A 13,896-nucleotide genomic window follows, 5' to 3' on the forward strand; every position below is an offset into this window, starting at 1 on the left:
GAGGTGTTTTACTGAGTGATGACATTGACATCTAACCGGTGCTGTAGAGGTGGGGGTTAAGGGACAGGAGTGGTCCACTGTGTTGTATCTCTACCAAACACAGCAGACACTGAGTCACACCAGGGGCTTCTTGCAGTGTCTGCTACTGCCTAGCAAAGTATATTGGATAGTTTATTTTAGTCATTAAAATGTGCATAGCGCAAGTGATGAATCCTGAATAAAATGTGTGGATTTTTCTGTGTCAGAAGAGATCGGACAACAAGGCATCAATAGAATCTATTTATTGCAAAGCAACAGAGGATTCTCAGATATTGACAGGCATTGGTTTTGAAAAAAGCATTTGATGGCAGCAGCCAGGTAAACAAAACCAAAGACTGCTAACAGGGTTATTAAACCACTGTCATTTGTGTGAACTATCCCTTTAAACACATAATTTGAGGAAAATAAAACAGGCAGTGCAATTGTAGATATTAAAAGTATACAATGATTGTGTACTTTCTCCAATAATTCATTGTGGATAAATTAACTGTTTATGCCCTTGTCTCTCAATATTTGAATACATTTATACAGCTCTGTGATCTCCTTTTGCATTTACTTTTTCCTGCTTAATCCTGGTCCTTTCATCCTTCTCTCGCTGTCTATTGTGTTCTATTAATTTTTGTCTTTGGTTCTCAAGCTCCTGTCTTCGTTTTTCTTCCATCTTTATTTCTGTTTCCATTCTCACTTTCTCAGCAAGGAGTTGCTTGTTTTCCTCTTCAGTCCGCCTCTTTTCCTCCTCCACTTTCTGTTTTTCAGTTTTGGCTTGATCGAGGTCTCTCTCTGCCTTATCCGCTCGATCTTTTGACCAGTCTCCACCCATTCGCTTGTTGGTCTCTGACTTTCTTAGAGATGATATGAAAATAACAACAAAAAAACAGACAGTGAATACTTTTGCTCGCAAAGCAGTAATTTTGTACAGTCTCCTGAAGAAAGTGTGCCTGCTTCGACTAAATTGTTATTAATGTGTGTCCTTAGGCTCAATAGAAGCTATTAAGGTATTTGTGATCAAATATGAATCTCAACTGACCCACCAGCATGACTAAACAGGATGGTCAAACAAGGCATTGTTTCTTTAATAACTTGAGACAATATAACAACCACCTATTTTTCTAATCTACAAACATGTGTAAATGTGTTCTTAATTGACTTGCCTGGTTAAATAATGTTTAACAAAAAAATATATATATATATATATATATATATATATATATATATATATATATATATATATATATATATAGTTTGTAAAAATATATATATTTTCTCATCTGGCCGTTGAAATTAAATGGTGTTGGAAGTGTAAATTGTTAATCATGCTGTCTTCCACTGAGTCGCTTTCCAAGTTGAAGGTGTAAATTCGACAATTTTATTTTGAAGTGCCAATAATTCAGTACACTCAAACCAGTTAGGCTTCAGTAAATTATCGCATGAAGCTTATTTTCACTGCATCAGGGATAGCGTACACAGACGGGAATAATATGATAGAGCAGATAGACAATCAAAATCTCTCCTTGAGCGTTTTAGCATACCCCAATACATGGCTTGATAAAGCTGCAAAACAAGTTAAAAGCTTGAACAGAAGCCAGTTAATACATCAACAAAAACAGAACAAACTGTAGCTACTTTGAAGAATCAAATATATTTTGATTTGTTTATCCGCCGTGAAAGTCTTGGATAACATACATCCACTATTAGACACCACCTCGCCAGTTGAGACACTTTATATAACACAAACTTTCTATTCATTCATTGCGTCGGGATCGGGATTTTGCATATCGTTTATGAGTTGGCCCCACCTGTTTATGAATGGCTTTGCCTGATGTCCTTTGTGGTGGGCCATCTCATGTATTATGATGCATTTAGCGGACACCTTGGGTCGATTGATTTGTGAGTTGACCTTCGTGCCTGCACCCATCCCCTACTATTCTGTATTTCTTTTGACTCATTTGAATACAGTCAGACCAGAAAAGCCACATCCCAGAAGGGCAGATAAGCGGAAACCCTGATTAGAAGCACCTGCTGCTCATCTGTTTCTTTACAGATGTTGTCACTACACACTGAAGGCTGTAAAGCCGCCACATCTGTGTGCGCTATCCCTGATGCAGTGAAAATTACTAAAAACATAGAATAATGAAGAAAGATTTATGCGACAACTTACACCAGCGGGTTTTACGCACCAGCCAAGCCTCTGGGAGAGCGCGATGGTTCTCTTTTGTTCAATAAAGCATCCACATTATTACAGCTATTGTTCGAGATTGGTACATACATATTTAAAAAAAATAAAAAATAATTACATTTAAATTAATTACACAGTATAAGCAGAAATTTGAAGAATATAACTTAAAAATACATCATGAGCTTATTACTACGATTGTTTATTTTGGGTTCTAATGGGGAAAAAGACACTTATTTTACTCCATTGTTTATAAATATTAAAAGCTATGTATAGATTCAAAAAGATGGTTAAAACTATAATGCAGATGTCATGGACTGTCAGTCCTGGCATCTGGAGCACTGTCTAGAATTTGAGTGGGGTTACATTTCCCTAGCCCCATCCCTCAGCTGTGGACCCCAATAAGTGGAGGGACGGACAATGTTATTTCTCAACTATGAATTAAAGTTACAATTATAGCTACAATTAAAGCTACAATTAAAACTACATTTGGTGAAACAGCGCCTTTGATATTGTTTTAGTGATGAAACGCAGGAGACAGTTGTGTCAGATGGAAGAAAGGTGTTCTTCCTTTGAAGTAACTTCGTTGTTGTAATATCCCAAACGGATGTGCCAGTTTCACCAAATGCGGAATGTAGCTTTAATGATTGGACAGTAAAGGTTTTGCTTATCAAAATTAAATTAGGGTTAGTAGCCTACCTTAAGTCAACGAAGCTTGCCGATGGATGTCAACCAGACAACAATCACAAGTAGATGTACAAAATAGAAGCCAAGTAGAGCACATAGGTCGGGATGTATCTCTACCAAGATGTAGACTGGCGTGTGACACCCTGTTTTATAGACCAAATCACAGAGTTTCTAAACCCAGAGGCGCAACATCGCGAGACTTCCAGGAACGCTTGTGAAACAGACTGAACAGAACAGGCCGGGATTTGGTGCTTGAGAAGTCAATGAGAGAAGTGAAAATATCTTCATTAGTTGTTCATTTTCTCAAAATCAAAAGGCAAAACCTAGATTCGAGACAATTTCTTAAGTAATTGAACATGTTATTACGCCAATCTCGTTAAAGTGATAAACTGACACGTTTTAATTTGAGTCAAAAACAAGTTTATATCGAAGGACTACCTTTGATTTGACTGCTTGCACATGCGCAATTCGGCGCAAGATGACCATTAGACCCGATGATTTGCTTCTACGCCTGATCTTTGCCAGCCAACGTCGCCATGACATCACCTACAAGTGTAGTCGCGGATTTGAATTGGACAATCATTTTTTGCTTATCTTCATACTGTATTGTCTTTGACAAAATCTCTCTTGTAATACATGTGACCACCCCACCCCAACACTCTTCTTGTAAATCACATGACTAAATGTAAGCCTCTGACTGCAGTCCGAATTCAAAGGGTGCATTCCAAACATGTAAAAAACACCCTCTCCCCTCAAATCAGTGGACACTTCAAATCAAATCAAATACACGTGTTTAGCATATGTTATTGCTGGTGTAGCGAAATGGGTTGTTTTTACAGGGTCAGCCATAGTAGTACGGTGCCCCTGGAGCAAATAAAGGTTAAGTTCCTTGCTCAAGGGCACATCGACCGATTTTTCACCTGGTCGGCTTGATTATTCAAACCATCAACCGCTCGGTTACTGGCCCAACGGTCTAACCGCTAGGCTACCTGCCGCCCTGATGACATATCATGACGAATGATGAGTTGACACTTGCAGGGCAAGGGGCGAGGGAAGAATGAATACATTTTAAATGGACCCCGCCCTTGCCCAGAAATGTGTCACTAGTTCGTCCCACTGTTGTGTTTTCTGTCATCATGGAACCACCGGTAGCTGTTGTGTGTGCCTTATATGCGACACAGTGAATGATGATTGCATTTCATGTTTTGGCTAGAAGACAACACATCCGCAGATATCGAATGCTAGCCATCGGAGGATATCAGGTAAATCGAAAACTACAATGTATAAATGTGATGCCAGGACAAGTTGTATGCTCTAGCTAACGTTTCCAAAAGCTAACCAAACAAAAACATCATTACTTTTCCGATATGTGCTTGTGCTGTCGTGAATTAGTAGCACAATTTCTAACTTATTTACATTCATTTTTACTTATACTTGTATGTTGACCTCTCCATATTGATGTTAGTTTCATGTTTTGGCAGACTTTTCTTAGCGGATGTATAATCATCACAAATTGAATTATGGGGCGTTTCAGGCCCCGGAGTGAATAGAATTGTACACTCGCAAACTCGATCACAAACAAGGGCTGAAGGGCTTACGTTGCCAACTTGCCTTGCTTGGCTAATTGTTTGGACCGACGGCAAAGATGGCTGCAGGGATTCCCTCGAGGGTAAGTCTTTTGTTTTCCAATCAATCCAATGTATTTATGAAGCGCTTTTTACATCAGCCGATGTCACAAAGTGCTATACAGAAACCCAGCCTAAAACACCAAACAGCAAGCAATGCAGATGTAGAAGCACGGTGACTTGGACAAATTCCCTAGAAAGGCAGGAACCTAGGAAGAAACCTGGAGAGGAACCAGGCTATGAGGGGTGGCCAGTCCTCTTCTGGCTGTGACGGGTGGAGTTTATAACAGTACATGGCCCAGATGTTCAAACGTTCATAGATGACCAGCAGGGTCAAATAATAATAATCACAGTGGTTGTAGAGGGTGTAACAGGTCGGCACCTCAGGAGTAAATGTCAGTTGGCTTTTCATAGCCGATCATTCAGAGTTAGAGACAGCAGGTGCGGTAGAGAGACAGAGCTGAAACAGCAGTTCCAGGACATGGTAGCACGTCTGGTGAACAGGTCAGGGTTCCATAGCCGAAGACAGAACAGTTGAAACTGGAGCAGCAGCACGACCAGATGGACTGTGGACAGCAAGGAGTCATCAGGCCAGGTAGTCATGAGGAATGGTCCTAGGGCTCAGGTCCTCTGAGAGAAGAGAAATAGAAAGAGAGAGAGAGAATTAGAGGGAGCATCCTTAAATTCACACAGAACACCGGATAAAACAGGAGAAAAACTCCAGATATAACAGACTGACCCTAGCCCCCGACACAAACTATTGCAGCATAATTACTGCAGGCTGAGACAGGAGGGGTCCGGAGACACTGTGGCCCCATCCGACTATACCCCCAGACTGGGCCAACCAGGCAGGATATAACCCCACCCACTTTGCCAATGCACAGCCCCCACACCACTAGAGGGATATCTTCAAACCACCAACTTACTACCCTGAGACAAGGCCAAGTATAGCCCATGAAGATCTCCCCCACGGCACGAACCCGAGGTGGGTGCCAACCCGGACAGGAAGATCACGTCAGTGACTCAACCCACTCAAGTGATGCACCCCTCCTAGGGACGACATGGAAGAGCACCAGTAAGCCAGTGACTCAGCCCCCGTAATAGGGTTAGAGGCAGAGAGAGGGGAACGGGTCAGGCAGAGACAGCAAGGGTGGTTCGTCGCTCCAGTGCCTTTCCGTTCACCTCACACCCCTGGGCCAGATTACACTCAATCATAGGACCTACTGAAGAGATGAGTCTTCAATAAAGACTTACGGTCAAGACCGAGTCTGCATCTCTCACATGGATAGTCAGACCATTCCATAAAAATAGAGCTTATAGGAGAAAAACCTGCCTCCTGCTGTTTGCTTAGAAATTCTAGGGACAATAAGGAGGCCTGCATCTTGTGACCGTAGCATACGTTTATGTATGTACGGCAGGACCAAATCAGAAAGATAGATAGGAGCAAGACCATGTCATGCTTTGTAGGTTAGCAGTAAAACCTTGAAATCATCCCTAGCCTAATCAGGAAGCCAGTGTAGAGGCTAGCACTGGAGTAATATGATACTTTTTTTTTTGTTCTAGTCAAGATTCTAGCAGCCGTGTTTAGCACTAACTGAAGTTTATTTAGTGCTTCATCTGGGTAGCCGGAAAGTAGAGCATTGCAGTCGACTAATCTAGAAGTGACAAAAGCGTGGATACATTTTTCTGCATCATTTATCGTCAAAGGAATGAGCGTTACACCGAGGCCTGTACTCTGGAGCGGGATGATGGAGTCTTACGTGAGCATCGCTCCACACTTCTTCTGCGCGCCGAAACCACTCATCTTTTGCAGGAGCTTCGGTCTGGCCCGGGATCCACGGAGCCAGAGCCGGCTGAAATCCTAAAACCCACTGGAAGGGGGTCAACCCAGTGGAGAAGTGACGTAGTGAGTTCTGGGCGTACTCTGCCCATGGAAGAAATCGTGCCCACTCATCCTGCCGGTCCTGACAGTGACTCCTCAGGAAACTCACGAGCTCCTGGTTCAAACTCTCCACCTGCCTGTTTGACTGAGGCCGGTACCCGGAAGTGAGGCTGACCGTGACCCCGAAATTCTCCACAAAGGTCCTCCATACTCGTGATGTGAATTGGGGGCATCGGTCGGTGACAATGACAACATACACTCAATTAATATTTGGTAGCATTGCCTTTAAATGTTTAACTTGGGTCAAACGTTTTGTGTAGCCTTCCACAAGCTTCCCACAATAAGTTGGGTGAATTCCTCCTGACAGAGCTGGTGTATCTGAGTCAGGTTTGTAGGCCTCCTTGCTCGCACACACTTTTTCAGTTCTGCCCACAAATTTTCTATAGGATTGAGGTCAGGGCTTTGTGATGGCCACTCCAATACCTTGACTTTGTTGTCCTTAAGCAATTTTACCATAACTTTGGAAGTATGCTTGGGGTTATTGTCCATTTGGAAGACCCATTTGTGACCAAGCTTTAACTTCCTGACTGATGTCTTGAGATGTTGCTTCAATATATCCACATAATTTTCCACCCTCATGATGCCATCTATTTTGTGAAGTGCACCAGTCCCTCCCGCAGCAAAGCACCCCCACAACATGATGCTACCACCCCCATGCTTCACGGTTGGGATGGTGTTCTTCGGCTTGCAAGCCTCCCCCTTTTTCCTCCAAACATAACGATGGTCATTATGGCCAAACAGTTCTATTTTTGTTTCGTCAGACCAGGGGACATTTCTCCAAAAAGTATGATCTTTGTCCCCATGTGCAGTCGCAAACCATAGTCTGGCTTTTTTATGGCGGTTTTGGAGCAGTGGCTTCTTCCTTGCTGAGCGGCCTTTCAGGTTATGTCGATATAGGACTCGTTTAACTGTTGATAGAGATACTTTTGTACCTGTTTCCTCCAGCATCTTCACAAGGTCCTTTGCTGTTGTTCTGGGATTGATTCGCACTTTTCGCGCCAAAGTACATTCATCTCTAGGAGACAGAACGCGTCTCCTTCCTGAGCGGTATGACGGCTGCATGGTCCCATGGTGTTTATACTTGCGTACTATTGTTTGTACAGATGGACGTGGTACCTTCAGGTGTTTGGAAATTGCTCCAAAGGATGAACCAGACTTGTGGAGGTCTACAATATTTGTCTGAGGTCTTGGCTGATTTCTTTAGATTTTTCCCATGATGTCAAGCAAAGAGGCACTGAGTTTGAAGGTAGGCCTTGAAATACATCCACAGGTACACCTCCAGTTGGCTCAGATGATGTCAATTAGCCTATCAGAAGCTTCTAAAGCCATGACATCATTTTCTGGAATTTTCCAAGCCGACTAAAGGCACTGTCAACTTAGTGTATGTAAATTCTGACCCACTGGAATTGTGATACAGTGAATTATATGTGAAATAATCTGTCTGTTAACAATTGTTTGAAAAATGACTTGTGTCATGCACAAAGTAGATGTCCTAACCGACTTGCCAAAACTATAGTTTGTTAACAAGAAATGTGTGGAGTGGTTAACCTGTTATGGCTAGGGGGCACTATTTTCACGACCGGGTGAAAATAACGTACCCGATTTAATCTGGTTACTACTCTTGCCCAGAAACTAGAATATTCATAGAATTAGTATATTTGGATAGAAAACACTCTAAAGTTTCTAAAACTGTTTGAATGGTGTCTGTGAGTATAACAGAACTCGTATGGCAGGCCAAAACCTGAGAAGATTCCATAGAGGAAGTGGTCTGTCTGACAATTTCTGGTGCTTCTTTTGCCTCTTTATCGAAAATACAGTATCTCTGCTGTAACGTGACAATTTCTAAGGCTTGCATAGGCTCTCTGAAGGCGCCAGAAAGTGGAATGGGATCTCTGCTGTCTCTGGGCAGGGACCAGCAGCTCTGTTTGTGAGTGGTCAGCCTAGTGGCTCAGAGACTGGAGATGCGTGGTCACGAGAGTACTCCATGTTTTTCTTCACCTGTTTGAATGAATACAACATCGTCCGGTTGGAATATTATCGCTATTTTACGAGGAAAATCGTATAAAAATTGATTTTAAACAGTGTTTGACATGCTTCTAAGTACGGTAAAGGAACGTTTTCGAAAAAAATTCTCACGAAATGCGCCTGCGTGTCACCGTTCGGATAGTTACCTGAACGCACGAACAAAACGGAGCTATTTGAATATAACTATGGATTATTTGGGACCAAAACAACATTTGTTGTTGAAGTAGAAGTACTGGGAGTGCATTCTGACGAAGAACACCAACGGTAATCCAATTTTTCTAATAGTAATTCTGAGTTTAGTGAGCCTCGACTTGGCGAGTGTCTAAATAGCTAGCCGTGATGGCCGAGCTATGAAGTCAGAATATTGCAAAATGTGCTTTTGCCGTAAAGCTATTTTAAAATCTTACACCGCGATTGCATAAAGGAGTTCTGTATCTATAATTCTTAAAATAATTGTTATGTATTTCGTGCAGGTTTATGCTGAGTAATTTAGTAAATTCACCGGAAGTTTTCGGTGTGTATGCTAGTTCTGAACATCACATGCTAATGTAAAAAGCTGGTTTTTGATATAAATATGAACTTGATTGAACAAAACATGCATGTATTGTATGACATAATGTCCTAGGAGTGTCATCTGATGAACATCATCAAAGGTTAGTGCTGCATTTAGCTGTGGTTTTGTTTTTTTGTGACATATATGCTTGCTTTGAAAATGGCTGTGTGATTATTTCTGGCTGGGTACTCTCCTGACATAATCTAATGTTTTGCTTTCTCTGTAAAGCCTTTTTGAAATCGGACAATGTGATTGGATTAACGAGAATCTTATCTTTCAAATGGTGTAAAATAGTCATATGTTTGAGAAAACTGAATTGTGGTATTTTAGTGGTATTTTAGTTGGTTTTGTATTTCGCGCGGTGCGATGCAGTTGGCTAGGGGTTCCGCAGGCGGAACGGGGTTCAACTAGCAGAACGTCTGTCCATAAGAGGTTAAACTAGTTTTAATGACTCCAACATAAGTGGATGTAAACTTACAACTTCAACTGTACTTCCTGAAGTGTTTCCATTCCCCTTTTAAGTGATGCTCTGTTTCTGTAATTTTTCTTGATTTTTGAATTTGATATGATGTAGGCTAGGGCTGGGCGATAAATCAATATCCCTCAATAACGATATAAAAACGTTTAGATTCATTTTCGATAATGTCGATATAGAATAATTAGGTACAGCAGTCCAGTTCACCTCTGACACAGCAGGAACGTGCGGAGAAGTGACAATATGCACGTGGAGAGGTATACGCCCTCAAAAACCACTTAGCACCTCGAGTGATGGAGTAGCCACTATTAAATTTGCGATGATTAATCATCCGCTAAGAAAAGGCAGCCAAAACGTGAAACCAACATCAAAATGGAGAGGTCAACATACAAGTATAAGTAAAAATGAATGTAAATAAGTTAGAAATTGTGCTACTAATTCACGACAGCACAAGCACATATCGGAAAAGTAATGATGTTTTTGTTTGGTTAGCTTTTGGAAACGTTAGCTAGAGCATACAACTTGTCCTGGCATCACAGTTATACATTGTAGTTTTCGATTTACCTGATATCCTCCGATGGCTAGCATTCGATGTCTGCGGATGTGTTGTCTTCTAGCCAAAACATGAAATGCAGTCATCATTCACTGTGTCGCATATAAGGCACACACAACAGCTACCGGTGGTTCCATGATGACAGAAAACACAACCGTGGGACGAACTAGTGACACATTTCTGGGCAAGGGCGGGGTCCATTTAAAATGTATTAATTCTTCCCTCGCCCCTTGCCCTGCAAGTGTCAACTCATCATACATCATGATATGTCATCAGGGCGGCAGGTAGCCTAGCGGTTAGACCGTTGGGCCAGTAACCGAGCGGTTGATGGTTTGAATAATCAAGCCGACCAGGTGAAAAATCGGTCGATGTGCCCTTGAGCAAGGCACTTAACCTTTATTTGCTCCAGGGGCACCGTACTACTATGGCTGACCCTGTAAAAACAACCCATTTCGCTACACCAGCAATAACACATGCTAAACACGTGTATGTGACAAATACAATTGATTTGATTTGAAGTGTCCACTTAATTTGAGGGGAGAGGGTGTTTTTTACATGTTTGGAATGCACCCTTTGAATTCGGACTGCAGTCAGAGGCTTACCTTTAGTCATGTGATTTACAAGAAGAGTGTTGGGGTGGGGTGGTCACATGTATTACAAGAAAGAGAGATTTGGTCAAAGACAATACAGTATGAAGATAAGTTAAAAATGATTATCCTATTCAAATCCGCGACTACACATGTAGGTGATGTCATGGCGACGTTGGCTGTCAAAGCTCAGGCGTAGAAGCAAGTCATCGGGTCTAATGGTCATCTTGCGCCGAATTGCGCATGTGCAAGCAGGAAAATCAAAGGTAGTCCTTCGATATAAACTTGTTTTTGACTAAAATTAAAACGTGTCAGTTTATTACTTTCACGGGATTGGTGAAATAACATGTTCAACTACTTAAGAAATTGTCTCGAATCTAGGTTTTTCTTTTGATTTTGTGAAAATGAACAACTAAGGAAGATATTTTCACTTCTCTCATTGACTTCTCAAGCACCAAATCCCTGCCTGTTCTGTTCAGTCTGTTTCACAAGCGTTCCTGGAAGTCTCGCGATGTTGCACCTCTGGGTTTAGAAACTCTGTGATTTGGTCTCTAAAACAGGGTGTCACTCCCGGTCTACATCTTGGTAGAGATACATCCCGACCTATGGGCTCTACTTGGCTTCTATTTTGTACATCTACTTGTGATTTCTGTCTGGTTGACATCCATCGGAAAGCTTCGTTGATTTAAGGTAGGCTACTAACCCTTATTTCATTTCGATAAGCCTAAATGGTTGCTAAGCAAAACCTTTACTGTCCAATCATTAAAGCTACAATCCGCATTTGGTGAAACTGGCACGTCCGTTTGGGATATTACAACAACGAAGTTACTTCAAAGGAAGAACACCTTTCTTCCATCTGACACAACTGTCTCCTGCGTTTCATCACTAAAACAATATCAAAGGCGCTGTTTCACCAAATGTAGTTATAATTGTAGCTTTAATTGTAACTTGAATTGATAGTTGAGAAATAACATTGTCCGTCCCACCACTTATTGTGGTCCGCAGCTGAGGGATGGGGCTAGGGAAATGTAACCCCTCTCAAATTCTAGACAGTGCTCCAGATGCCAGGACTGACAGTCCATGACATCTGCATTATAGTTTTAACCATCTTTTGAATCTATACATAGCTTTTTTATATTTATAAACAATGGAGTAAAATAAGTGTATTTTTCCCCATTAGAACCCAAAATAAACAATCGTAAGCTCATGACGTATTTATAAGTTATATTCTTCAAATTGCTGGTTATACTGTGTCATTAATTTAAATGTAATTATATATTTTTTGTTAAATATGTATGTACCAATCCCGGACAATAGCTGTAATAATGTGTATGCTTTATTGAACAAAAGAGAACCATCGCGCTCTCTCAGAGGCTTGGCTGGTGCGTAAAACCCGCTGGTGTAATGGGTTCGCACTCAAGTTGTCGCATAAAGCTTTCTTCATTATTCTATGTTTTTAGTAATTTTCACTGCACACAGATGTGTCGGCTTTACAGCCTTCAGTGTGTAGTGACAACATCTGTAAAGAAACAGATGAGCAGCAGGTGCTTCTAATCAGGGTTTCCGCTTATCTGCCCTTCTGGGATGTGGCTTTTCTGGTCTGACTGTATTCAAATGAGTCAAAAGAAATACACAATAGTAGGGTATGGGAGCAGGCACGAAGGTCAACTCACAAATCAGACAGTACAAAATTACTGCTTTGCGAGCGAAAGCATTCACTGTCTATTTTTGTTGTTATTTTCATATCATCTCTAAGAAAGTCAGAGACCAACAAGCGAATGGGTGGAGACTGGTCAAAAGATCGGGCGGATAAGGCAGAGAGAGACCTCGATCAAGCCAAAACTGAAAAACAGAAAGTGGAGGAGGAAAAGAGGAGGACTGAAGAGGAAAACAAGCAACTCCTTGCTGAGAAAGTGAGCATGGAAACAGAAAAAAAGATGGAAGAAAAACGAAGACAGGAGATCGAGATCCAAAGACTAAAATTAATAGAACACAATAGACAGCGAGAGAAGGATGAAAGGACCAGGATAAAGCAGGAAAAAGTAAATGCAAAAGGAGATCACAGAACTGTATAAATGTATTCAAATATTAAGAGACAAGGGCATAAACAGTTAATTTATCCACAATGAATTATTGGAGAAAGTACACAATCATTGTATACTTTTAATATCTACAATTGCACTGCCTGTTTTATTTTCCTCAAATGATGTGCTTAAAGGGATAGTTCACACAAATGACAATGATTTAATAGCCCTGTTAGCAGTCTTTGGTTTTGTTTACCTGGCTGCTGCCATCAAATGCTTTTCAAAACCAATGCCTGTCAATATCTGAGAATCTGTAGCTTTGCAATAAATAGATTCTATTGATGCCATGTTGCCGGATCTCTTCTGACACAGAAAAATCCACACATTTTATTCAGGATTTATCACTTGCGCTATGCACATTTTAATGACTAAAATAAACTATCCAATATACTTTGCTAGGCAGTAGCAGACACTGCAAGAAGCCCCTGGTGTGACTCAGAGTCTACTGTGATTGGTAGAGCTATAACACAGTGGACCACTCCTGTCCCTTAACCCCCACCCCTAGACCACCGGTTAGATGTCAATGTCATCACTCAGTAAAACACCTCAGCATAACACAGCAAATATGGATACTCAGAATTTCTTCTGAAACAGGCAAAAAAAAGTGATCAGGTTGAGTTAGTAGTGAATGAGGTGGAGAGGGTAGAACAGCCAGAAAGGCAGTGCAGCAGCAGTTAGCTGCAGGTTTGGCGGTAGCTAACTAGTCCCCTTCAGCATAAGGGTAGGCTAATGCTAATAAGTGAGCGTTAGGTTTCAGTATCCTAAAGGTATTGGATGTCAGTCTGAGTTATTTAGCAGTATATTTAGTGAATGGGCAAGCTAAGAATGTTGATAGAAGTCATGATATTAGGAAAAGTAGTTATTTCCAGCAAGTGTATTTGATGGGTTTCGTTTCTGTAGCTAGCTAGCTTCTGTAGCTAGCTGAGAACGAAGAGCTGAGCAAATGTTTTTCTGACTGAAGCACATATCTTCTGACAGTGACACAGCGCCCCCATGTGGACTGAAGCTGAACTTCACTACAACATATTTAAACCTTTATAAAATGAGCAATGCTGAGGTAGTAGAACTAATGAAATGAATCATAGGTCTTATAACCTATATCATTCTACATGTAAACATGCTTGGCTCGTGTTATTTCCATATAGTCTATGTG

The 13,896-nt window shown here is 41.3% G+C and overlaps 2 long non-coding RNA genes across 2 annotated transcripts; one reads left to right on the forward strand and one right to left on the reverse strand.

Annotated features, from left to right (window-relative positions):
• Positions 1–266: 266 nt before the first annotated feature.
• Positions 267–3,006, reverse strand: LOC106598044 (uncharacterized). The gene is made up of 2 exons (XR_006767744.1): positions 2,912–3,006; positions 267–881 (listed from the first exon to the last, which is right to left on the reverse strand). It is a non-coding gene; the product is annotated as an uncharacterized LOC106598044 (long non-coding RNA).
• An 8,213-nt stretch (positions 3,007–11,219) lies between these two features.
• On the forward strand, positions 11,220–13,027 carry LOC145878562 (uncharacterized). The gene is made up of 2 exons (XR_014392002.1): positions 11,220–11,349; positions 12,416–13,027. It is a non-coding gene; the product is annotated as an uncharacterized LOC145878562 (long non-coding RNA).
• The last annotated feature ends 869 nt before the right edge of the window (positions 13,028–13,896 follow it).

This window comes from Salmo salar, chromosome 04, assembly GCF_965601325.2.
Source record: "Salmo salar chromosome 04, fSalSal1, whole genome shotgun sequence".
Lineage (NCBI taxonomy): Eukaryota > Metazoa > Chordata > Actinopteri > Salmoniformes > Salmonidae > Salmo > Salmo salar.